This window comes from Ambystoma mexicanum, chromosome 2q (assembly GCF_040938575.1).
Source record: "Ambystoma mexicanum isolate Mex_15411 chromosome 2q, UKY_AmexF1_1, whole genome shotgun sequence".
Classification (NCBI taxonomy): Eukaryota; Metazoa; Chordata; class Amphibia; order Caudata; family Ambystomatidae; genus Ambystoma; species Ambystoma mexicanum.
Window position 1 is genome coordinate 181194525 of NC_090924.1, and position 23386 is coordinate 181217910.

Here is a 23386-nt window from a genome sequence, read left to right on the forward strand (position 1 = left end):
TGCAACATGGATTGCCCTATGCGGAATGGCCACATGAAAGCATGCCAGTCTCTGTTCCTGGACATGGGTGTGGGTGGGGGATGGGTGCTGATGCCATGTACATGTATGCTGTCCATGTCTGTGTGTCTGACCTGTGTGTCTGTGACTTGTGAATGCCAGGGATGCATGACACATGTCTGTCGCATTGTTCAGGTTCACTGATGCAGCCTAGTCATCCTTGTATCCACTGTGTCTGTGGTGTACGAGGCCAGATGGATGAAACTAGGGTGAAGTGTGTGCATGTGATAGGCATGGCCAATGATGCATGGGAGTTCCAAAACAACATTGTATGTTCCAAGAATCCCTTGGACATGTATGCTAATGTCCATAGCATGCGTCATGCCTGTTACCACATGTGTTTTACCTGCACTGAGCCATGTGTTGTGGAGGGACATGATGGAAGTGATCTTTGACAGTGCCACTCATCTGCTATTGCTTTCTGTCTGTCTAGGGGACCATTGTACAGTACCCTGATGCTTGTGTTCTATGTCTCCCTCTACACAGCGCCACGTGAAGAAGAGGGCGGAGACGGCTCTGTGGAGCAAAGCGGCGGGGATGCCCCCACGGCTGCAGCGGAAGGGGTGGGTGAGCCCCCACAGGGGCTTGCAACGGCGGAAGACGGGGTGGAGCCATCCAGGTTGGTGGTTTCCACAGAGGAGGAGGAGGCTGCTACTGAGGCGCACATGGGGCCTGGTGGGGGCATCCCTGCTGGTGCAAGTGTTGCAGTCCAGGGGCAGGGGCAGGAGGCAGCACAGGTCATTGTGGAGGGACCTGTGCATGTCACTGTCCTTGACACTGTGACTGCACCACCATGCACCAGCAGGGATGCCCCATCCCAGGCCCGTCCGCAGGTAGGGGGGATGTCCATGTCATCTGACTCCCCTCCACCTACGGACGAGGGGACCCCTGGCCGTATGGAGAAGGTCCTGATTGGTGTCACGTTGCGCACAGGTGCAATTCGTGATGAGGTGCGTGCGTCGGAGGCAGCGGCAGGCTCGACGTGGGAGGCATCATGGCTCGGGGCCATCAACATCAGGGGTGCAGGCATCGGCCGGAGGGCAGGAGAACCCTGGAATGGGAGTGGCTTCCGTGTGGGAGCGGTTGGGCCAGCAGATAGGTGCGGAGCAGCAGCGGGCAGAGGAGGAACGGCTCACAATGGTCAGGGCGGAGAACTCCATGCAGAGGGCGCTGAAGCGGGCTGAGTGCCTCGAGGGTCTTCGCAGGGAGTTGGAGCTGGACACTGCTTTATCCCTGCGAGACCTCGGGGCCAGGGAACATGCCCGCCTCCAAGCCATTGAACAGGAGTTCGATGATGCCCCGGCCCATGACAACATCCAGTGAGCCGTTGGACTAGCCTGCTGCCCATGTAAAAAGTTATGTAGTTAGTGTTAGGTTTCCTTTGTTTTTTGATTTTTTTTGGACCTTTTGGACATTGGCCACATTTTTGTATATAGTTTATTTTATTAGTTAGTGTTGTTAGATAGGTTTCATTTCTTTGGTTGGGACAATGGACCCTGGCTTGTTCGTCTGTACATAGTTCACTGTTGGATTTTATTTCACTTTCACAATTTACCCATGGAGCAATGGCTTTCAATTATTATTTCCCATTGGATTTTCTTTTGTGGACAGTGACTTTGGACACCGTTACTTTGGATTATGATTTGTGCTTTTGCTTTTTTTCACGGACATGCTTCTTTTCATTTCTGTACATTCCCATTTCTGTTTCTTTATTTTTGAATCTATTTATGTTTCCTTTAATACATATTTTTTTATTGAACTTCAATGTGTAGTATCATCTCATTGGTTTCATGCATATCATGATATGGGTTTTGAGATTCACTGACACCCATTGGGTGTATGTGAGGGACATGTGTTTGTTTTGAAACTTGCAATTGGTGTTCTGTCATGTAATTGCCATTTCAGAGTGGGTGGATGCAATACTCAGGTGGCTGTTTTGCATTTGGAGGCTGACCATAGGGACCAGGGATCTAGATTGTGATGACATGTTGGCTGGGGAACATGAGTTGGGGCCTGCTGGCAGGTGCCCCACAGTGCTGGGGGGTGGGGGTGGTGGGAGACATGGGTGGGGGCCTGGTGAAGGGTGCCCCTGCACTGCTGGGGGGTGGGGGTGGTGGGAGACATGGGTGGGGGCCTGTTGGCAGGTGCCCCACAGTGCTGGGGGGTGGGGGTGGTGGGAGACATGGGTGGGGGCCTGCTGGCAGGTGCCCCACAGTGCTGGGGGTGGGGTGGTGGGAGACATGGGTGGGGGCCTGGTGGAGGGTGCCCCTGCACTGCTGGGGGGTGGGGTGGTGGGAGACATGGGTGGGGGCCTGCTGGCAGGTGCCCCACAGTGCTGGGGGGTGGGGGTGGTGGGGAACATGAGTTGGACATGGGTGGGGGCCTGCTGGCAGGTGCCCCACAGTGCTGGGGGGTGGGGGTGGTGGGGAACATGAGTTGGACATGGGTGAGGGCCTGCTGGCAGGTGCCCCACAGTGCTGGGGGGTGGGGGTGGTGGGAGAAATGGGTGGGGGCCTGCTGGCAGGTGCACCACAGCGCTGGGGGTGGTCGGGAACATGAGTTGGACATGGGTGGGGGCCTGCTGGCAGGTGCCCCACAGTGCTGGGGGGTGGGGGTGGTGGGGACATGAGTTGGACATGGGTGGGGGCCTGGTGGAGGGTGCCCCTGCACTGCTGGGGGGTGGGGGTGGTGGGAGACATGGGTGGGGGCCTGGTGGAGGATGCCCCACAGTGCTGGGGGGTGGGGGTGGTGGGAGACATGGGTGGGGGCCTGGTGGAGGGTGCCCCTGCACTGCTGGGGGGTGGGGGTGGTGGGAGACATGGGTGGGGGCCTGCTGGCAGGTGCCACACAGTGCTGGGGGGTGGGGGTGGTGGGGAACATGAGTTGGACATGGGTGGGGGCCTGCTGGCAGGTGCCCCACAGTGCTGGGGGATGGGGGTGGTGGGAGACATGGGTGGGGGCCTGCTAGTAAGTGCCCAACAGTGTTGGGGGGTGGGGGTGGTGGGGATCATGAGTTGGACATGGGTGGGGGGCTGCTGGGAGGTGCCCCACAGTGCTGGGGGATGGGGGTGGTGGGAGACATGAGTTGGACATGGGTGGGGGCCTGCTGGAGGGTGCCCCTGCACTGCTGGGGGTGGGGGTGGTGGGAGACAAGGGTGGGGGCCTGGTGGAGGGTGCCCCACAGTGCTGGGGGGTGGGGGTGGTGGGAGACATGGGTGGGGGCCTGTTGGCAGGTGCCCCACAGTGCTGGGGGGTGGGGGTGGTGGGAGACATGGGTGGGGGCCTGCTGGCAGGTGCCCCACAGTGCTGGGGGTGGGGGTGGTGGGAGACATGGGTGGGGGCCTGGTGGAGGGTGCCCCTGCACTGCTGGGGGGTGGGGTGGTGGGAGACATGGGTGGGGGCCTGCTGGCAGGTGCCCCACAGTGCTGGGGGGTGGGGGTGGTGGGGAACATGAGTTGGACATGGGTGGGGGGCCTGCTGGCAGGTGCCCCACAGTGCTGGGGGGTGGGGGTGGTGGGGAACATGAGTTGGACATGGGTGAGGGCCTGCTGGCAGGTGCCCCACAGTGCTGGGGGGTGGGGGTGGTGGGAGAAATGGGTGGGGGCCTGCTGGCAGGTGCACCACAGTGCTGGGGGTGGTGGGGAACATGAGTTGGACATGGGTGGGGGCCTGCTGGCAGGTGCCCCACAGTGCTGGGGGGTGGGGGTGGTGGGGACATGAGTTGGACATGGGTGGGGGCCTGGTGGAGGGTGCCCCTGCACTGCTGGGGGGTGGGAGACATGGGTGGGGGCCTGGTGGAGGGTGCCCCACAGTGCTGGGGGGTGGGGGTGGTGGGAGACATGGGTGGGGGCCTGGTGGAGGGTGCCCCTGCACTGCTGGGGGGTGGGGGTGGTGGGAGACATGGGTGGGGGCCTGCTGGCAGGTGCCACACAGTGCTGGGGGTGGGGGTGGTGGGGAACATGAGTTGGACATGGGTGGGGGCCTGCTGGCAGGTGCCCCACAGTGCTGGGGGATGGGGGTGGTGGGAGACATGGGTGGGGGCCTGCTGGTAAGTGCCCAACAGTGTTGGGGGGTGGGGGTGGTGGGGATCATGAGTTGGACATGGGTGGGGGGCTGCTGGGAGGTGCCCCACAGTGCTGGGGGATGGGGGTGGTGGGAGACATGAGTTGGACATGGGTGGGGGCCTGCTGGAGGGTGCCCCTGCACTGCTGGGGGTGGGGGTGGTGGGAGACAAAGGTGGGGGCCTGGTGGAGGGTGCCCCACAGTGCTGGGGGGTGGGGGTGGTGGGAGACATGGGTGGGGGCCTGGTGGAGGGTGCCCCTGCACTGCCGGGGGTGGGGGTTGTGGGAGACATGGGTGGGGGCCTGCTGGCAGGTGCCCCACAGTGCTTGGGGGTGGGGGTGGTGGGGAACATGAGTTGGACATTGGTGGGGGCCTGCTGGCAGGTGCCCCACAGTGCTGGGGGTGGGGGTGGTGGGAGACATGGGTGGGGGCCTGCTGGAAGGTGCCCCACAGTGCTGGGGGTGGGGGTGGTGGGGACATGAGTTGGACATGGGTGGGGGCCTGGTGGAGGGTGCCCCTGCACTGCTGGGGGGTGGGGGTGGTGGGAGACATGGGTGGGGGCCTGCTGGCAGGTGCCCCACAGTGCTGGGGGTGGGGGGGTGGGGAACATGAGTTGGACATGGGTGGGGGCCTGGTGGAGGGTGACCCTGCACTGCTGGGGGGTGGGGGTGGTGGGAGACATGGGTGGGGGCCTGGTGGAGGGTGACCCTGCACTGCTGGGGGGTGGGGGGAGGTGGGGAACATGAGTTGGACATGGGTAGGGGCCTGGTGGAGGGTGACCCTGCACTGCTGGGGGGTGGGGGTGGTGGGAGACATGGGTGGGGGCCTGGTGGGGGGTGACCCTGCACTGCTGGGGGGTGGGGGTGGTGGGAGACATGGGTGGGGGCCTGGTGGAGGGTGACCTTGCACTGCTGGGGGGTGGGGGTGGTGGGAGACATGGGTGGGGGCCTGCTGACAGCTGCCCCACAGTGCTGGGGGGTGGGGGGGTGGGGAACATGAGTTGGACATGGGTGGGGGCCTGCTGGCAGGTGCCCCACAGTGCTGGGGGGTGGGGGTGGTGGGGAACATGAGTTGGACATGGGTGGGGGCCTGCTGGCAGGTGCCCCACAATGCTGGGGGGTGGGGGTGGTGGGAGACTTGGGTGGGGGCCTGCTGGCAGGTACCCCACAGTGCTGGGGGGTGGGGGTGGTGGGGAACATGAGTTGGACATGGGTGGGGGCCTGCTGGCAGGTGCCCCACAGTGCTGGGGGGTGGAGGTGGTGGGGACATGAGTTGGACATGGGTGGGGGCCTTATGGAGGGTGCCCCTGCACTGCTGGGGGGTGGGGGTGGTGTGAGACATGGGTGGGGGCCTGGTAGAGGGTGCCCCTGGTGGCTGGGGGTGCAGGGTGACATGCGTTGGTGGGCAGTAGTGCAAGTTGACATGTGGGTTGGATGGGGGGCATGGCCATGGTGGATGGGGTGCCTGCAGGACTTGTGCAGGGTAGGCCCCTGTGGTGTGAGCCACCTGCAGGGGCTGTGGAGGGTGTAGAGGGAACACCTTGGAGGACCCACACGTGCAATTCACGTGTGGTGCTCCCCGCGCACCCCTGTAATACACGTACCCAGATGGAATCGCGTGTGAAACTTCCCATGCACCCCGAAATACACATACACCGCTCAATCGCGTGTGTAACTTCCCGCGCACCCCCGAAATACACGTACCCCGCTCAATCGCGTGTGTGACTTCCCGCGCACCCCCGAAATACACGTACCCCGCTCAATCGCGTGTGTAACTTCCCGCGCAACCCCAAAATACACGTACCCCGCTCAATCGCGTGTGTAACTTCCCGCGCACCACGAAATACACGTAGCCTGGACATTCACGTGTGGAACTTCCCACGCACCCCTGTAATACACGTACCCTGATGGAATCGCGTGTGATACTTTCCGCGCACCCCTGATATGCATGTACCCCGCTCAATCGCGTGTGTAACTTCCCGCGCAACCCTGAAATACACGTACCCCGCTCAATCGCGTGTGTAACTTCCCGCACACCTCCGAAATACATGTACCCCACTCAATCGCGTGTGTAACTTCCCGTGCACCCCCAAAATACACGTACCCCGCTCAATCGCGTGTGTAACTTCCCGCGCACCCCTGAAATACACGTAGCCCGCTCAATCGCGTGTGTAACTTCCCGCGCACCCCGGAAATACACGTACCCCGCTCAATCGCGTGTGTAACTTCCCGCGCAACCCCGAAACACACGTACCCCGCTCAATCGCGTGTGTAACTTCCCGCACACCCCCGAAATACACGTGCCCCGCTCGCACAGGCCCAATTGCTGTATGTTGTCACTTTTGTAATGCGCAGGGACGCTACCGCTTGCCTTCGTGTGGCGGACGTGTTTCGGCTTGTGCGTGTCTTTGGCTGTGCGTGGCTTTGCCCTATTCCATTCCATGAATACGTGTGGTTCGAGTGTGTGTGGGCCTTCCGTCTGCTTCCCTGCAGTACATCCCCAGTTACGACCTTATTTTCGCGCGTTGTTCCCCGTTCCGCGCGATACGCTCCGTGTTCTGCCCACTTTCTGGTGTATGCGCCGAGGTTGTGCGCTTTGACTGTGCGCGTCACGCACGCCTTTCGGGATGTTGCCGTGACGTGTTCGCCATGCACGGGTTCGGCGCACATCCCGAGGAAAACACGCGCAGGGACTTCCATGAATCGCACGTGCGCCTGTTTTTTTGCGCTTGCGCCTGCTTGCGCAAAGATTTTCGGCGCACGTTTGTTCCATGAATCGGCCCCTTTATTTCTATCGCGCTCGGACACAAGTGTTTCAGAGAGCGACAAGGCAAGGGAGGGGAACAGGGGAGAACAAAACAGCGATCTTACTAGACCCTGTGACATTGAGAACACGCAAGTGCATGGGAGAGGGGGAGGGGAAATGTGCATGGAAGGGGGAGAAGTGGAAAGTGCGAAGCAGAGGAGAAACAGATAAATAACAATAAATAAATAATAAAGGCAACAAACAGTTTTACTGCAGCCAGCAATTTGCAAGTGTTAGGTTTAAGGCAGCAGACAGGGTAGGTCTGATAAGTGCAGGAAGAAAAAGGGGGGGCTGTATGGGTACAGATACAGACCCCAGTGCAAGGGGTGGCCCAGAGGCAGTGCGGGAGGGTGGCAGGGTGAGAAGGTATCTGGGCCCGGAGGACAGAGGGTGGCCAGGTGCATGGTGCCAAGAGAGAACAGATCAGCAGGGGAGAAGGGGAGCGAAGGCAGAAGAAAAGAGGAAGGTCTTGAGGTGCTTACGGAACCAGAGATGGTTCTCCTCAAGTTTTAGAGTGGCAGGGAGGCTGTTCCAGAGGGAGGCCCCAGCCGAAGACAGAGATCTACCCCCAGCTCATTTCTTTGAAAAACGACAGACCCTGAGGGAGGTGGAAGTAGAGGAGCAAAGAGCTTGAGAGAGGACTTATTTGCGGGGGGATAGCTGAAGGTATTTTGGACCCAGGTCCCAGGAAGCCTTGTGGACAATGCAGAGGGTTTTGAATGTAATCCTTGCATCCACTGGGAGCCAATGGAGAGATTTCAGAGCTGGAGAGATACGATCCCAGGGCTTGAGGCCAAGGACAAGTCTTGCAGTCCTGTACTGGATTAGTTGCAGAGGGCGGAGAGTAGAGGCAGGTAGATTTAGAAAGAGGCTGTTACAATAGTCCAAGCTAGAGAGAACCAGAGCTTGGGATACCATGAACTTCTGAGGGAAGGAGAGGAAAGGCAGAGTACCTCTGAGGAGGTGCAGTCAGAAATTTGACTTCTTAGAGACCTCAGAGATGTGGGCGGAGAAGGAAAGGGTGGAGTCAAAGATGACCCCGAGGTTCTTTGCCTCACAGGTGGGGGTAGGAGGAAGGCCAATGGAGACCGGCCAGAGAGTGAGGAGAAAGGATGGTGAAGGTGTGCCAATGAGGAGGATCTCCGTCTTGCTGGCATTCAGACAAAGATCATTGGTGGCACACCAATCTTGAATGGCAGTTAGGCAAACAGAGATGAGAGAGGGAGAGGAGGTGGCAGAGGGCAGCCTGAAAATGAGTTGAGTGTCGTCAGTGTAGCACTGGAAATTTGAGCAGAAAGTGGCAATGCAGTGGGCGAGAGTTGCCAGGTATAGGTTGAAAAGCCAGGGCGAGAGGTTAGACCCCTGGGGAACACCACAGGTACAGAGGAAGATAGATGAAAGGAAGGACCCAAGTTGGAGCTGGGAGGTTCGATCTGAGAGGAAAGAGGTCAGCCAGACCAGAGCCTGATCAGTGATACCCAGGTTTTCACGGAGACGGTTGAGAAGGATGGTATGGATGACCGTGTAGAAGGCAGAAGAGAGATCGAGGAGCATGAGGACAGAGGGAATGTTAGAGTCAAGGTTGGAGAGCAGATCTTCACGGATGTTCAGGAGAGCAGTTTCCGTGCCTCTGGCAGCTCTGAAGCCAGACTGGTAGTCATGGAGACAGCCAACAGAATTAGAATGAAGGTTAAGCTGAGAGATAGCCAACTTTTCTAGGAGTTTGTCAAGAAAGGAAGTAATGGAAATTGGGCGATAGTTAGCTGGACAAGAAGGATCAGCTGTGGGATTCTTGAAAAGAGGATGCACAAAGGAGTGCTTCAGAAGGGAGGGGAAGGATCCCGAGGCAAAGGAGTGGTTGCAAAAATCAGCAAGGGCCGGAGCGAGGGTGTCAATGTGGTCCTAGATGGTTTTAGAGGTACAGGGATGAACCAGTAGCTCCGAAGTCGACCACAAATCAGAATTGTCTGCCTCTGATGTCGACAGGTATCCTTGGTTCCTCCCTGGCCTCTCTATTGTCCAGGATAATGTTAACGTACTCAACTTGGGTATATTGATTGAACGTGTCGTATTCATAAGGAGGTCCATGTACCGCTGGCAGATTCTGGGTGAAACGCGGCTGAGGTGGTCCATCATATTCATTGCTGAGGTGCGGGCCTTGTTCATATGCTTCCACATCTTGTAGGTATTCTTCTGGGTAGTGATCTTCCACCACCCTCACGTACCGTCTTGGTCCCTGTTGGTAAGGGCGCATCTGGAAGGACGCGGGACTTGCGGTGTCCCAGTGCATACTCCAAACTGCAGTTGAGATGGCATTTGCAGAGTGGGAAATGGTCTGCCTTCTCTGCAGACAGACTGAAAGTGGCCTTCTTTGCCACAGTTGCCACACCTCTGGGAGATGGCAGGGCATGTCCCTGAATGCGGGAATGCCATCCCGCTGTGGTAGCACTGCCTTTGTGTCTTCGGGCCCATCTGGTACCCTCCTGCGGCCTCTCTATCACCTGGGTGCTGGCTGGTCTGCTGCACCGCTGCAATGAGTTCAGGCTTATCTGGTTTGACGCTGCCACTCCCTGACATTGAGGCCACCTGTGCTTCCACCCTTCAAAAATCCTGGCCATCTTGCTGACTTCATCGATGGAGAGTGGCTTCTTCAGCAGTTGTTAATTCAGAGTTTGGGAGAGACATCCCTCTATCTCCCTCAGTCGTATTGCCTCATCCAGTGAAAAGGCGTGAAATTGGCAGTGTGTGCCTTTGACCCTTAAGTGAGTGATGAACTTGTCAACTGCTTCTTCTCCCCGTTGGGTACACTGATTGAACATATATCATTTGTCGTCGCGATTAGGCTCAATCACAAGTTTCTTGTTGAGGTCAGTGATCTGTGACGTAAAGTCTGGCTATTCTTCTGAGGGAATCGCCTTGATGAGCGTCTTAAGAAACATGTTGTGTAGATTTGGCGAGTTTTCTTCGCCAGATGCCAAAATGAAGTTGTTGAAGTCATCCAGCCATTTTACCCACCTCAGGCCTTTATCTGCCTGTGGGGTCATGGAGAATGGTGGTGGCATGCGCCATTCGGTGACCGTGGACCTTGCAGGGGGGTCTGGTATGACAGGAGGTTGCGGAACAGGTGCAGCCAGTACAGCCGGTGCATTCATGATGGCAAGTGTAGCAGTGGACTTATTTGCTAGTCGTTGCGTATGACCCTCCTCGGGTAGCAGCTGGCTGGCAGGGGCAGGGTAATCACTGTTGATGTAGGGTTGTTTCACATTTTCATCGGCCTGGCTCTGGCCCTTGTGCAGCTCCTTGTCCCCTAGTGTGGACTGGTTGGACTTGTTTTGCCAGCCTGTCGTGCTCTGCACGTGTTGCACACGTGGCCTTGAGTGGAGTGTGCTGACAGGCCTGATGCTACCTTGGGTCCTGGTGGAGGCCTGCCTGTGGGGGGAGGTGCCACGTGCTCGCTGAGAGCTGTCCACCACTCAGTTTGTTTTAAGATTTTTCTTTTTCTTCTTCACCCCTATGTTGTTGAGGGCTCTCAGGGGAGATCTTGGCCATCTGAGAGAGTCTCAGGCAGCAAGCGGTAGTTCGGGAGGCAAAGGAGGTACCCTGTCACTGAGAAGGAGGAGGAGGAGGCACCCACCTGCTCATTGCGAGCATGTCGTGGTGCTTCTGCACGTGGAGTGACACGATAGTCGGTCACTGGTGGGCTGCCGCACAGCTCAGGATTGCTGTCAGTTGTGACAGGCTCCCCGCATGGAGAGTTCAGGACGCTCCCTCCCTAGGAAGCGAGGCCAGGAGCTAGGACATAGCGAGATCCCCATCTGCAATGATGTGTGTGTTGGAATCACACTGTCACACCATCAAAGGATAAGTGGTCAGCTTGGCGGGATCACCGCTGACGTGGAGGAGGAGGCCGAGGCCGCGAGGATACCACCTTGTCGTGAGTTGTTGGGCCGGATCTCCCCGGACAATAAGGAAGCAATGCTCTTATCCATATAAGTCGTAAGAGGGCAGCTGTTTTGCGGGAGGGGTTTTGTTAGTAGTTGAATATTCTGCCCGCAAGCCAAAAGTCATATTTACGTGGAGGTCCACCTTGACCCGAAGCACCAGGCTCTCATAACACAGCCCTCCGAGCTCTTGGTGAACCCTTAGCACCACCCTTCCCTTGTCAGTTATGAAGAGATTGCCACTGCGTAATGTCGATGACATAATAGCAGACCCAAAGTGAATTTGCAGAGCGGTCGAGTGGATTACAGTGTTCGAGCACACTGCAGCAAAGTTTAAGCAGAGGCTGTTTAAAACCCCAATTGTCACGCGGTTGACTACCGTTTCTTCCTGTAAGACTCTGGTTGTTAGGTGGGAATTTTCGGCAAGGATGCAAAATAAGGGCAATAAAGACAGCACAGCCAGCCATGGGTAGCCACGTCCCTCCTGCGGCCGCCTTTACCATCCTACGGCTTTCACTTTCACTTTGTGCAGTACATTTTCGTATCGGGTTGAGAAGCTCCAATGCCTCCGATAAGTGCTGACAACTGCCAGCTAAGCCTGCCGCTTTCTTTTATTTTAAAATTCCTTAAACTAACACAGGAGACCGCATCCGCCCTTTAAAAGAATTGTGGGTGGACACTGTCCCTCGACTTGTACCCTGCTATTAATCGAACCACCCCAATAGACCTCACTAACAGCATTGCAATGTGCAACTTTGTTACCCGCCCCAGCGCCCTTAAGGAGTACGCCCCTCGAGTGAAGGGGGCGTAGTTAGTAAAGAGAGGAAGGGGAAGAGTGTTGTTGCTGTGAGGCCAGTTATGATGTAAAGTTGAATAAAGAAAGAAACGTTCAATTCTTCTCCGGCTCCGCGTCCTTACTTACTTTCATAGCCCGGTCCGGGATACATCTGGAGACGAGGACGTCTCCTCACGCAGACTGGAGTCCTCCTTCCATGAGCAGCATCCACCTCGCGTCCTCCTACATGTGTCCAGTGTTCCCACTGGGCCGCTATCCTCCTCCGATGCTGCTCCGCACCCTGCATCCTCGAGTGGGGACACACTCATAAGCGCCCGGTCTAAGAGGGGCTCTGCCTGTGATGCACTCCGCCCACTCAAAGAGGGGCCCTGCCGCGCCACACTTTGCCCGCTCTAAGAGGGGCTCTGCCTGTGACGGGCTCCGCCTGCTGAAAGAGGGGCCCTGCCACGTCACACTTCACCCGTTCACAGAGGGGCCCAGCAGCGCGCTCCATACCCTGCCTGCGATACGCTCACGCAACGAGGTGTGCTCCCTCCACAACGCCTCCTGTCCACCAGAATACTACGTGACACACCCCAGGAGAGCAAAATGGACACCAGGTGCCGCTGGCAACCTCAACAGTGCGCAGTCATGCTCAACAAGGCCCTACAACTCCCTCCTGATACTGGCAGCACACCCTCCAGCGGACCTACAAGATCACATGGCCTGCTCGCCTGCCGCATACACGAGACCACGGAAAGTTGTGAAGCTGGTAGGTCTGCCACTGATGCACAAGGTACTCCTGAATACCCACCTCATACAGTCATGACCCCACCATCTCGGATGCCCCTAAACTTGGAATTTCAAGCCAAAAGTGATCTGGCCCCTGCACTGCTGGGGGGGGGGTGTGGTGGGAGACATGGGTGGGGGCCTGCTGGCAGGTGCCCCACAGTGCTGGGGGGTGGTGGTGGTGGGAGACATGGGTGGGGGCCTGGTGGAGGGTGCCCCTGCACTGCTGGGGGGTGGGGTGGTGGGAGACATGGGTGGGGGCCTTCTGGCAGGTGCCCCACAGTGCTGGGGGGTGGGGGTGGTGGGGAACATGAGTTGGGCATGGGTGGGGGCCTGCTGGCAGGTGCCCCACAGTGCTGGGGGGTGGGGGTGGTGGGGAACATGAGTTGGACATGGGTGGGGGCCTGCTGGCAGGTGCCCCACAGTGCTAGGGGGTGGGGGTGGTGGGAGACATGGGTGAGGGCCTGCTGGCAGGTGCCCCACAGTGCTGGGGGTGGGGGTGGTGGGGAACATGAGTTGGACATGGGTGGGGGCCTGCTGGCAGGTGCCCCACAGTGCTGGGGGGTGGGGGTGGTGGGGACATGAGTTGGACATGGGTGGGGGCCTGGTGGAGGGTGCCCCTGCACTGCTGGGGGGTGGGGGTGGTGGGAGACATGGGTGGGGGCCTGGTGGAGGGTGCCCCTGCACTGCTGTGGGGTGGGGGTGGTGGGAGACATGGGTGGGGGCCTGCTGGCAGGTGCCCCACAGTGCTGGGGGGTGGGGGTGGTGGGGAACATGAGTTGGACATGGGTGGGGGCCTGCTGGCAGGTGCCCCACAGTGCTGGGGGGTGGGGGTGGTGGGGACATGAGTTGGACATGGGTGGGGGCCTGGTGGAGGGTGCCCCTGCACTGCTGGGGGGGGGGGGTGGTGGGAGACATGGGTGGGGGCCTGGTGGAGGGTGCCCCACAGTGCTGGGGGGTGGGGGTGGTGGGAGACATGGGTGGGGGCCTGGTGGAGGGTGACCCTGCACTGCCGGGGGGTGGGGGTTGTGGGAGACATGGGTGGAGGGTGCTGGTAGGTGCCCCACAGTGCTGGGGTGTGGGGGTGGTGGGGAACATGAGTTGGACATGGGTGGGGGCCTGCTGGCAGGTGCCCCACAGTGCTGGGGGGCGGGGGTGGTGGGGACATGAGTTGGACATGGGTGGGGGCCTGGTGGAGGGTGCCCCTCCACTGCTGGGGGGTGGGGGTGGTGGGAGACATGGGTGGGGGCCTGGTGGAGGGTGCCCCACAGTGCTGGGGGTGGGGGTGGTGGGAGACATGGGTGGGGGCCTGGTATAGGGTGCCCCTTCACTGCTGGGGGTGGGGGTGGTGGGAGACATGGGTGGGGGCCTGCTGGCAGGTGCCCCACAGTGCTGGGGGGGTGGGGGTGGTGGGGAACATGAGTTGGACATGGGTGGGGGCCTGCTGGCAGGTGCCCCACAGTGCTGGGGGTGGGGGTGGTGGGAGACATGAGTTGGACATGGGTGGGGGCCTGGTGGAGCGTGCCCCTGCACTGCTGGGGGGTGGGGGTGGTGGGAGACATGAGTTGGACATGGGTGGGGGCCTGGTGGAGGGTGCCCCTGCACTGCTGGGGGGTGGGGGTGGTGGGAGACATGGGTGGGGGCCTGCTGGCAGATGCCCCACAGTGCTGGGAGTGGTGGGTGGGGAACATGAGTTGGACATGGGTGGGGGCCTGTTGGAGGGTGACCCTGCACTGCTGGGGGGTGGGGGTGGTGGGAGACATGGGTGGGGACCTGGTGGAGGGTGACCCTGCACTGCTGGGGCGTGGGGGGAGGTGGGGAACATGAGGTGGACATGGGTGGGGGCCTGGTGGAGGGTGACCCTGCACTGCTGGGGGGTGGGGGTGGTGGGAGACATGGGTGGGGGCCTGGTGGAGGGTGACCCTGCACTGCTGGGGGGTGGGGGTGATGGGAGACATGGGTGTGGGCCTGGTGGAGGGTGACCGTGCACTGCTGGGGGGTGGGGGTGGTGGGAGACATGGGTGCGGGCCTGCTGGCAGGTGCCCCACAGTGCTGGGGGTGGGGGGTGGGGAACATTAGTTGGACATGGGTGGGGGCCTGCTGGCAGGTGCCCCACAGTGCTGGGGGGTGGGGGTGGTGGGGAACATGAGTTGGACATGGGTGGGGGCCTGCTGGCAGGTGCCCCATAGTGCTGGGGGGGTGGGGGTGGTGGGAGACATGGGTGGGGGCCTGCTGGCAGGTGCCCCACAGTGCTGGGGGGTGGGGGTGGTGGGGACCATGAGTTGGACATGGGTGGGGGCCTGCTGGCAGGTGCCCCACAGTGCTGGGGGGTGGGGGTGGTGGGGACATGAGTTGGACATGGGTGGGGGCCTGGTGAGGGTGCCCCTGCACTGCTGGGGGATGGGGGTGGTGGGAGACATGGGTGGGGGCCTGGTGGAGGGTGCCCCTGCACTGCTGGGGGGTGGGGGTGGTGGGAGACATGGGTGGGGGCCTGCTGGCAGGTGCCCCACAGTGCTGGGGGTGGGGGTGGTGGGGAACATGAGTTGGACATGGGTGGGGGCCTGCTGGCAGGTGCCCCACAGTGCTGGGGGGTGGGGGTGGTGGGGACATGAGTTGGACATGGGTGGGGGCCTGGTGAGGGTGCCCCATACACGTACCCCGCTCAATCGCGTGTGTAACTTCCCGCGCACCCCCGAAATACACGTACCCCGCTCAATCGCGTGTGTGACTTCCCGCGCACCCCCGAAATACACGTACCCCGCTCAATTGCGTGTGTAACTTCCCGCGCAACCCCGAAATACACGTACCCCGCTCAATCGTGTGTGTAACTTCCCGCGCACCCTGAAATACACGTAGCCTGGACATTCGCGTGTGGAACTTCCCGCGCACCCCTGTAATACACGTACCCTGATGGAATCGCGTGTGATACTTTCCGCGCACCCCTGATATGCACGTACCCCGCTCAATCGCGTGTGTAACTTCCCGCGCAACCCCGAAATACACGTACCCCGCTCAATCGCGTGTGTAACTTCCCGCGCACCCCCGAAATACACGTACCCCACTCAATCGCGTGTGTAACTTCCCGCGCACCCCCGAAATACACATACCCCGCTCAATCGCATGTGTAACTTCCCGCGCACCCCCGAAATACACGTACCCCGCTCAATCACGTGTGTAACTTCCCGCGCACCCCGGAAATACACGTACCCCACGCCATCGCGTGTGTAACTTCCCGCGCACCCCTGAAATACATGTGCCCCCCTCGCACAGGCCCAATTGCTGTATGTTGCCACTTTTGTAATGCGCAGGGACGCTACCGCCTGCCTGCGTTTGGCGGACGTGTTTCGGCTTGTGCGTGTCTTTGGCTGTGCGTGGTTTTGTCCTATTCCATTCCATGAATACGTGTGGTTCGAGTGCGTGTGGGCGTTCCGTCTGCTTCCCTGCAGTACATCCCCAGTTACGCCCTTATTTTCGCACGTTGTTCCCCATTCCGCGCGTTACGCCCCGTGTTCCGCCCACTTTCTGGTGTATGCGCTGAGGTTGTGCGCTTTCACTGTGCGCATCACGCACGCCTTTCGGGATGGTGCTGTGACGTGTTCGCCATGCACGGGTTTGGCGCACATCCCGAGGAAAACACGCGCAGGGACTTCCATGAATCGCACGCGTGCGCCTGTTTTTTTGCGCTTGCGCCTGCTTGCGCAAACATTTTCGGCGCACGTTTGTTCCATGAATCGGCCCCTTTATTTCTATCGCGCTCGTACACAAGTGTTTCAGAGAGCGACAAGGCAAGGGAGGGGAACAGGGGAGAACAAAACAGCGATCTTACTAGACCCAGTGACATTGAGAACACGCAAGTGCATGGGAGAGGGGGAGGGGAAAAGTGCATGGAAGGGGGAGAAGTGGAAAGCGTGAAGCAGAGGAGAAACAGATAAATAACAATAAATAAATAATAAAGGCAACAAACTGTTTTACTGCAGCCAGCAATTTGCAAGTGTTAGGTTTAAGGCAGCAGACAGGGTAGGTCTGATAAGTGCAGGAAGAAAAAGGGGGGGCTGTATGGGTACAGATACAGACCCCAGTGCAAGGGGTGGCCCAGAGGCAGTGCGGGATGGTTGCAGGGTGAGAAGGTACCTGGGCCCGGAGGACAGAGGGCGGCCAGGTGCATGGTGCCAAGAGAGAACAGATCAGCAGGGGAGAAGGGGAGCGAAGGCAGAAGAAAAGAGGAAGGTCTTGAGGTGCTTCCAGAACCAGAGATGGTTCTCCTCAAGTTTTAGAGTGGCAGGGAGGCTGTTCCAGAGGGAGGCCCCAGCCGAAGACAGAGATCTACCCCCAGCTCATTTCTTTGAAAAACGACAGACCCTGAGGGAGGTGGAGGTAGAGGAGCAAAGAGCTTGAGAGAGGACTTATTTGCGGGGGGATAGCTGAAGGTATTTTGGACCCAGGCCCCAGGAAGCCTTGTGGACAATGCAGAGGGTTTTGAATGTAATCCTTGCATCCACTGGGAGCCAATGGAGAGATTTCAGAGCTGGAGAGATACGATCCCAGGGCTTGAGGCCAAGGACAAGTCTTGCAGTCCTGTACTGGATTAGTTGCAGAGGGCGGAGAGTAGAGGCAGGTAGATTTAGAAAGAGGCTGTTACAATAGTCCAAGCTAGAGAGAACCAGAGCTTGGGATACCATGAACTTCTGAGGGAAGGAGAGGAAAGGCAGAGTACCACTGAGGAGGTGCAGTCGGAAATTTGACTTCTTAGAGACCTCAGAGATGTGGGCGGAGAAGGAAAGGGTGAAGTCAAAGATGACCCCGAGGTTCTTTGCCTCACAGGTGGGGGTAGGAGGAGGGCCAATGGAGACCAGCCAGAGAGTGAGGAGAAAGGATGGTGAAGGTGTGCCAATGAGGAGGATCTCCGTCTTGCTGGCATTCAGACAAAGATCATTGGTGGCACACCAATCTTGAATGGCAGTTAGGCAAACAGAGATGAGAGAGGGAGAGGAGGTGGCAGAGGGCAGCCTGAAAATGAGTTGAGTGTCGTCAGTGTAGCACTGGAAATTTGAGCAGAAAGTGGCAATGCAGTGGGCGAGAGTTGCCAGGTATAGGTTGAAAAGCCAGGGCGAGAGGTTAGACCCCTGGGGAACACCACAGGTACAGAGGAAGATAGATGAAAGGAAGGACTCAAGTTGGAGCTGGGAGGTTCGATCTGAGAGGAAAGAGGTCAGCCAGACCAGAGCCTTATCAGTGATACCCAGGTTTTCACGGAGACGGTTGAGAAGGATTGTATGGTTGACCGTGTAGAAGGCAGAAGAGAGATCGAGGAGCATGAGGACAGAGGGAATGTTAGAGTCAAGGTTGGAGAGCAGATCTTCACGGATGTTCAGGAGAGCAGTTTCCGTGCCTCTGGCAGCTCTGAAGCCAGACTGGTAGTCATGGAGACAGCCAACAGAATTAGAATGAAGGTTAAGCTGAGAGATAGCCAACTTTTCTAGGAGTTTGAAAAGAAAGGAAGTAATGGAAATTGGGCGATAGTTAGCCGGACAAGAAGGATCAGCTGTGGTATTCTTGAAAAGAGGATGCACAAAGGAGTGCTTCAGAAGGGAGGGGAAGGATCCCGCGGCAAAGGAGTGGTTGCAAAAATCATCAAGGGCCGGAGCGAGGGTGTCAATGTGGTCCTTGATGGTTTTAGAGGTACAGGGATGAACCAGTAGCTCCGAAGTCGACCACGAAACAGAATTGTCTGCCTCTGATGTCGACAGGTATCCTTGGTTCCTCCCTGGCCTCTCTATTGTCCAGGATAATGTTAACATACTCAACTTGGGTATATTGATTGAACATGTCGTATTCATAAAGAGGTCCATGTACCGCTGGCAGATTCTGGGTGAAACGCGGCTGAGGTGGTCCATCGTATTCATTGCTGAGGTTTGGGCCTTGTTCATATGCTTCCACATCTTGTAGGTATTCTTCTGGGTAGTGATCTTTCACCACCCTCACGTACCGTCTTGGTCCCTGTTGGTAAGGGCGCATCTGGAAGGACGGGACTTGCGGTGTCCGAGTGTATACTCTAAACTGCAGTTGAGATGGCATTTGCAGAGTGGGAAATGGTCTGCCTTCTCTGCAGACAAAGTGAAAGTGGTCTTCTTTGCCACAGTTGCCGCACCTCTGGGAGATGGCAGGGCATGTCCCTGAGTGCAGGAATGCCATCCCGCTGTGGTAGCACTGCCTTTGTGTCTTCGGGCCCATCTGGTACCCTCCTGCGGCCTCTCTATCACCTGTGTGCTGGCTGGTCTGCTGCACCGCTGCAATGAGTTCAGGCTTATCTGGTTTGACGCTGCCGCTCCCTGACATTGAGGCCACCTGTGCTTCCACCCTTTCAAAAATCCTGGCCATCTTGCTGACTTCATCGATGGAGAGTGGCTTCTTCAGCAGTTGTTAATTCAGAGTTTGGGAGAGACATCCCTCTATCTCCCTCAGTCGTATTGCCTCATCCAGTGAAAAGGCGTGAAATTGGGAGTGTGTGCCTTTGACCCTTAAGTGAGTGATGAACTTGTCAACTGCTTCTTCTCCCCGTTGGGTACACTGATTGAACATATATCATTTGTCGTCGCGATTAGGCTCAATCACAAGTTTCTTGTTGAGGTCAGTGATCTGTGACGTAAAGTCTGGCTATTCTTCTGAGGGAATCGCCTTGATGAGCGTCTTAAGAAGCATGTTGTGTAGATTTGGCAAGTTTTCTTCGCCAGATGCCAAAATGAAGTTGTTGAAGTCAGCCAGCCATTTTACCCACCTCAGGCCTTTATCTGCCTGTGGGGTCATGGAGAATGGTGGTGGCATGCGCCATTCGGTGACCGTGGACCTTGCAGGGGGGTCTGGTATGACAGGAGGTTGTGGAACAGGTGCAGCCAGTACAGCCGGTGCATTCATGATGGCAAGTGTAGCAGTGGACTTATTTGCTAGTCGTTGCGTATGACCCTCCTCGGGTAGCAGCTGGCTGGCAGGGGCAGGTTAGTCACTGTTGATGTAGGGTCGTTTCACATTTTCATCGGCCTGGCTCTGGCCCTTGTGCAGCTCCTTGTCCCCTAGTGTGGACTGGTTGGACTTGTTTTGCCAGCCTGTCGTGCTCTGCACGTGTTGCACACGTGGCCTTGAGTGGAGTGTGCTGACAGGCCTGATGCTACCTTGGGTCCTGGTGGAGGCCTGCCTGTGGGGGGAGGTGCCACGTGCTCACTGAGAGCTGTCCACCACTCAGTTCGTTTTAAGATTTTTCTTTTTCTTCTTCACCCCTATGTTGTTGAGGGCTCTCAGGGGAGATCTGGGCCATCTGAGAGAGTCTCAGGCAGCAAGCGGTAGTTCGGGAGGCAAAGGAGGTACCCTGTCACTGAGAAGGAGGAGGAGGAGGTACCCACCTGCTCATTGCGAGCATGTCGTGGTGCTTCTGCACGTGGAGTGACACGATAGTCGGTCACTGGTGGGCTGCCGCACAGCTCAGGATTGCTGTCAGCTGTGACAGGCACCCCGCATGGAGAGTTCAGGACGCTCCCTCCCTAGGAAGCGAGGCCAGGAGATAGGACACAGCCGGATCCCTATCTGCAATGATGTGTGTGTTGGAATCACACTGTCACACTGTCACACCATCAAAGGATAAGTGGTCAGCTTGGCGGGATCACCGCTGACGTAGAGGAGGAGGCCGAGGCCGCGAGGATACCACCTTGTCGCGAGTTGTTGGGCCGGATCTCCCCGGACAATAAGGAAGCAATGCTCTTATCCATATAAGTCGTAAGAGGGCAGCTGTTTTGCGGGAGGGGTTTTGTTAGTAGTTGAATATTCTGCCGGCAAGCCAAAAGTCATATTTACGTGGAGGTGCACCTTGACCCGAAGCACCAGGCTCTCATCACACAGCCCTCCGAGCTCTTGGTGAACCCTTAGCACCACCCTTCCCTTGTCAGTTATGAAGAGATTGCCACTGCGTAATGTCAATGACATAATAGCAGACCCAAAGTGAATTTGCAGAGCGGTGGAGTGGATTACAGTGTTCGAGCACACTGCAGCAAAGTTTAAGCAGAGGCTGTTTAAAACCCCAATTGTCACGTGGTTGACTACCGTTTCTTCCTGTAAGACTCTGGTTGTTAGGTGGGAATTTTCGGCAAGGATGCAAAATAAGGGCAATAAAGACAGCACAGCCAGCCATGGGAAGCCACGTCCCTCCTGCGGCCGCCTTTACCATCCTACGGCTTTCACTTTCACTTTGTGCAGTACATTTTCGTATCGGGTTGAGAAGCTCCAATACCTCCGATAAGGGCTGACAACTGCCAGCTAACCCTGCCGCTTTCTTTTTTTTTTTAATTCCTTAAACTAACACTGGAGACCGTATCCGCCCTTTAAAAGAATTGTGGGTGGACACTGTCCCTCGACTTGTACCCTGCTATTAATCGAACCACCCCAATAGACCTCACTAACAGCATTGCAATGTGCAACTTTGTTACCCGCCCCAGCGCCCTTAAGGCGTACGCCCCTCGAGTGAAGGGGGCGTAGTTAGTAAAGAGAGGAAGGGGAAGAGTGTTGGTGCTGTGAGGCCAGTTATGATGTAAAGTTGAATAAAGAAAGAAACGTTCAATTCTTCTCCGGCTCCGCGTCCTTACTTACTTTCATAGCCCGGTCCGGGATACATCTGGAGACGAGGACATCTCCTCACGCAGACTGGAGTCCTCCTTCCATGAGCAGCATCCACCTCGCGTCCTCCTACATGTGTCCAGTGTTCCCACTGGGCCGCTATCCTCCTCCGATGCTGCTCCGCACCCTGCATCCGGCGAGTGGGGACACACTCATAAGCGCCCGCTCTAAGAGGGGCTCTGCCTGTGATGCACTCCGCCCACTCAAAGAGGGGCCCTGCCGTGCCACACTTTGCCCGCTCTAAGAGGGGCTCTGCCTGTGACGGGCTCCGCCTGCTCAAAGAGGGGCCCTGCCACGTCACACTTCCCCTGTTCACAGAGGGGCCCAGCAGCACGCTCCATACCCTGCCTGCGATACGCTCACGCAACGAGGTGTGCTCCCTCCACAACGCCTCCTGTCCACCTGAATACTACGTGACACACCCCAGGAGAGCATAATGGACACCAGGTGCCGCTGGCAACCTCAACAGTGCGCAGGCATGCTCAACAAGGCCCTACAACTCCCTCCTGATACTGGCAGCACACCCTCCAGCGGACCTACAAGATCACATGGCCTGCTCGCCTGCCGCATACACGAGCCCACGGAAAGTTGTGAAGCTGGTAGGTCTGCCACTGATGCACAAGGTACGCCTGAATACCCACCTCATACAATCATGACCCCACCATCTCGGATGCCCCTTAACTTGGAATTTCAAGCCAAAAAGTGATCCCGGCTCACATAACTTCTCGACTGGGATTCCACTGTGCATTTGCATCATCATCTTCATCAACCTGAGGGTGGACATCCCATGCCCTGTAGACCCTGGTCCAAGGGTGGTCCTGACCTCGACCGCTCACCACTGAACCTCCTACAGCGTGCCAATATACCCACCTGTGGTCCTCTCATCTCTTGCACAGTCGACAGCCACCATGAGCAACCCAAATTCGCCAACCCCGCATGCAGCTCAAAGTCCATACAGCTACACATGCCCCTTCCGTTCTCCATGATGCCACAGGCCAACAAAGTCCTCCGGTGGACCGAGTGGATGGAAGACTTCCACCACTTTGTCAGAGGGTCCGGAGATGGCAACTCACCCCACCTACATGACGTTTTCCTCAATTTGGTGGTCGGGAGATAAAAACTATCGTCAAAACCATCCCGACGGCCGATCAGCCTGACTTTGCCTCCCTAATTGCTGCTCTTGATAGTCTCCTAATTATTGAACCAAATAGAGACTATGAGAGGTGTCTCTTCAATCAATGCACACAGAAACCACAAGAAACAGTGGACAAATACATAACCCGACTGAGAATCAAAGGGGCCCACTGTCAATTTGATGCTTTCTCCCTGGATGAGGCTATTCGCCTACACATTATCGAAGGCTGCCTATCACAGACACTCAAAAAACAACTGCTAAAAAAGCCCCTCACGATCCCAGAGGTCCGCGAGCTTGCCAGAATCTTTGAGAGGGTTGATGCCCAAGCTGCATCAATGACAGGCACGCCAACTACGAAGCACAATACCTTGGAACTCATAGCTGCAATCCAACAGCCAGTCTCATGACCGGATGACAGGAATGCCACCCTATACAGGCAATGCAACCAACAAGTGCCCAGACAATAGAGACAATGCTACCGGTGCAGCATGGCATTCCCACATGATCCTGTCCAGCCCTGTCACAGAGATGCATCAATTGTGGCAGAGAAGGCCACTTCCAATCCGTCCGCAGAGAAGGCAGACCATTCCCCACCGTGAGGCCCCAAGCTCCCACCAGAATGCCATATCGTCCACCGCAACCTCCATACTTCCAACCGAGGTTCTATCAACCCAGCCCAAGACGATATATCCGGCCCGTTGATGAATATCAGTACCAGGAATACCCCTATGGCTGCGCAGGCCATGAGCAACCACCTCAGCTGACAGACGAATATGACGATCCCCCCGAGGGGTACCAAGAAGAAGAAAACTACTATGCTTCAATGCCCACCGGTGGTGCTCCCTATTACGACCCACCAATGCAGGACGAATACGTCAACATTGTCCAAGACAATAGAGAGGCCAAGGAAACTCCACGAATACAGGTCAAAATGGGCAACTGCCTCTTTCATTTTCTAGTGGACTCTGGTGCCACTGTAAATATTATGGGGGAGCAAGAATACTTAACGATCCCCAACGCCCCGATGCTAGAGCAAACACACTTGAGAATATTCCAGTGGGATGCAGCCACACCCCTGCACACCAGTGGCCACTTCAGACGCTGCCTCCTCCTCAAAGGACGGAAAACGGACACGACCATCCATGTCATTTGATGCCCAATGAA